Below are 4,116 nucleotides of genomic sequence, written 5' to 3'. Positions count from 1 at the left end.
GTAATAAAGTTGGATTGAACTAAATATACACAAAAATGAGTACAAGTAAAAATAAGGAAATCTGATTAAGATTAGTCAGTTGTAGCAATGTCAATGTCCTGGTTGTGGTGTCATAGTTTTGTAAGGTGTTACCATTGAAGCAAAAGGGTAAATAGTGTATGGGTTGTCTTTGTTTTATTTCTTATAGCTGCATGCAAATCTACATTTATCTCAATTAAGACATCCAATCAAAGCCAATATTGTACTGTATCCCACTTCATACACTTCTTACTCATTTCACAAGTATAATTACACTTTACTTATGATTTTTTGTATTATTAGTTTAATATCTTTTACTTTGCATATATTATGAGCCCTACCCTACAATGTTATATTTGCTTTAAAAAGGTAGTCCTTGCTTGGCATAGTTTTGATATACAAAAATTTAAGTTATCAGATTTATTTAATTAATTCCAATCCTCTAAAGACATGATTTATATGTCAGTTACCACAGTATATTAACCAATCATATCATTTCTTGCAAACTTTGTGTATGATTATGTCACTCTGTATTTAGTTTAAAAGACATGATTTATATGTCAGTTACCACAGTATATTAACCAATCACATCACTTCTTGCAAACTTTGTGTATGATTATGGCCCTCTGTATTTAGTTTATGCACAGACAGCAAATCAAATAGGTGTGTCACCTCTTTGTTTCCCCCAGTGACAAACCCACAGAACATTGAATAAAAACAGACAATCAAATGAAGGCGTGTGCCAACAAGATGAAAGTGTAGCAAAAAAATGAAAAGTGATAATGCTTTAAATGAAATTTGATTAGAACTTCAGCAGAGTTCTTGAAGAAACACTGGGCTATGAGAATGTGACCTGCCATCATTTAAGAGAGTATATTCAGTCACAAGACTTAGTGGAGAAATTCTCACCATAAATGAGGACCATAGTTACAATGAGAAAGGATGACAGTGTCTTAGAAGAAGTAATGCCACCAAAACAAATCACATTAAAAAAACTCTTGAGATACTTTGTGGCACTGATAGCACAAAGGCTTCATCAGTTAGAAACAATCTGTTAGGAATTGATTCCAACAAAAATAAAAGGAGTTAAAATTTTTCAAAGTCATAGAAAAGGTACCCACTCTATATGATAAGTTATATGAAGAGAAGACAAGCAGTCTTCAAACTACTCTTGATGATTTGTTTTGCAAAGAAAATATTTAAATTCTCAGGTTTTCTGTTTTAAATTATAGTAAATAAATATTAATTTTACTATTTTTTTTACTTTCTTATATGCTTACATAATCAACAGTAAGGAATTTAATAAGTGACAAATAATTTTAAAGGCAGTGAGACCATCATAGCTTTCCCATTGATTATTAATATCACTTTGTATGTCTTCAAGGTGCTTGGTCATTTTTATAGTGCCACAGTACCATGAAAGGTAAGGAACACCTATAGTCAGGTGGGTCTTTTAGAAAATAATGAAAAGGAACAAAGCACAGTATTTTCTATTTCCTCATTTATTCACCATTTCTATTGCTCTTCGTGCCTCCTTATAGAACTGAGCATCCATCTCATATAATTCTTCAGCATTCCTTGTATTGTGTTTCCACTGTTGAAAGTTTTTTCAGCTTTAGTTTATTTAAGTTTGTCTGTAGCTCACCTTCATTTTTTTTAGGGATATTTTCACTGGGTATAGAGTTCTAGATTGAGAGATGTTTTTCTTTCATCCCTTTAAAGATATTGTTTCACTGTCTTCTGGTGTCAATTGTGTCTAAATTGGAAATAAACCTGATAACTCACAAACTGCCTATATGTAATGTTCACCCCCCACCCCACCATTGGCTGTTTGATGATTTTCTCTGTCTCTGGTTTTAGTGGTTTGCCTATGTTGTGCCTACCTGTGATTTTCCTTGTATTTATCCTACTTGGGTTTGTGGAACTTCTTGAATTTTAAATTTATATTTATCATTAAATTTGACAAACTTATAGCTAGTATATTTCTTCAAGTACATTTTCTGCTCCATCCTCATTCTCTTATCCTTTGTGCACGAATATGTGTATGTTAGACTGTTTGAATTTGCTCAGTGGATCCCTGAGTTTATTTCATTTTTCTTCTATCATTTCTTCTTTCATTAAAATTGGATCCTATTTTGTTATTTTATTTTATTTTTCAGTTATTGAGACATAATTGCCATATAACACTGTATAAGTTTAATGTCTACAGTATAATGAGTTGACATACATATATTGTGAAATGATTACTCTAGTATATTTAGTTAACATACATTACCTCATATAGTTAGAGATATGTTTTCCTTGTGATGAGATTGGAAAATTTTTATTGATATCTTCTCAGGTTTACTGACTTTTCTGTTACCTCCAATGTGTTGTTAAGACTGTCTACTAATTTTAAGAATTTTAGGTATTATACTGTTTTCCTTTGGTACTTGTGTTGTTGCAGATATTATTTATAATTTTTATATCTAATCTCCTTTAAGACCATATCTTTCTTTGAATTTTTACAAGTTCTTTGAACATATTTATAAAAGCTACTTTAAATCTTTGTCTGCAAAAACCAATCTGGATCATTTGAGGATATGCTTCTACTAAATATCTTTATTCTTTACTATGGGTCACATTTTTCTATTTCTTTGCATATCCAGTGATTTTGATCATTTAATAGATATTATTGGTGGCACATTATAGAGACTGGGTTCAATGATTTTTCTCTGAAAAGTGATAATTTGTATCCTAGAAGCAGGTTCATTTACTGACTGGTAGACTTGAACTTACATAGACTTGACTTTATGGGATTTTTTTTAGTGATCTGTGGAAGTTCAAGGCACTTCCAAAGTCTTTCTAACTTGGCAGTACTCAAACTCCAAATCCTCTTTCCCTTGAGGACTTAGTGCTTACCTTTAGACTTTATTAGAATACCTTCCCCTAGGGCTTGATTATTAATCCTAAATAATAGCCTCTCCATTGTATCAGCTGGATTCCTAGGGAATTAACCAGTTATTAATGGGATCTCTACACTCAAGCAGGATGATACTCCCAATGCTGCCTACACTGCTTTAACTTTAATATCATTCTTCTGTTCTCAGCCTATAGAATTCACTTTGGTAAGTCCTGGCTAGTCTCATCCTGGGCACATGCAATGCTGGCTTGAGCTGTGGATTTTCAGGGAACCCCTATATGGACTCATGGCAACTATCACCCCATAGATGTGCTACTTTCTTCTCTATGGATTTTTGCCTACTGCATCAGCTTCTTAAACTACTCCAAAATCTGAGCTCTGCATTTTTAACTCATTATGTCACTATGTTATGCTTGGACCTCAATTTATGGTGCTAATGTCAAGAAATCATCTGCAGGCAGATATAAGGCAATCAAGGGGCTCACCTCATGAGATTTCTTTCTCCCAAAGATTGGAGTCTCGGGCTGCCTGCTGTGCAGTGACTGAAAACAATTTCCTAATATTTCATTCAGTTTTTATGGCTGTTTAGCGTGGTAGGGCTAGTCTACTACCAATTAGATTAGCCTTAGTCTAATTCAGTGTCATGCATTCCATTTTGAATTGATCAATGCTTAAAGGCCAGAGGCAAGTGCATGGAAAAGCAAAACTAATTTGGCATAATTCTTGTCCCCGGAATATCATATATATGAGAGCACCTTATACCTTGTCATTCATTTTCTACTCAGTCTGCTTTTTTCACTGTTATGTTATTAAAACTGAGAACATCTTTTTTGTGTGTGAATGTATGTGAAGTTCATCCTAGTGTGTGAACCTAAGGAAGAATTCCTGCTTTTCATATTCCATATGGTCTCTACACAGTTAGTTTCATGAGAATATCAGAATGGCAAAAAAATGAAATAAAAGCAAACAAAATTCCATTTTCTTGGTTCTAAGGTGCATATTGCCCCTCTTACTTGAATGGTTCTGCAGTGTTAGTATATCTTACAGTAGAGGTTTAATTTTTTTCTGCTATAAAAGCTAAAATAAAAGTGATGATCTTAAAATCAATGGGATTTGTAATCAAGAAAAGATATTTGTAGGCATCTAGTAATTTGCACTCTACTCATCTGCTATTTCATTTGGTTACAAATTTCCAA

Source organism: Manis pentadactyla, chromosome 13, assembly GCF_030020395.1.
Source record: "Manis pentadactyla isolate mManPen7 chromosome 13, mManPen7.hap1, whole genome shotgun sequence".
Lineage (NCBI taxonomy): Eukaryota > Metazoa > Chordata > Mammalia > Pholidota > Manidae > Manis > Manis pentadactyla.
Note: the sequence above shows the minus strand (reverse complement) of the source record.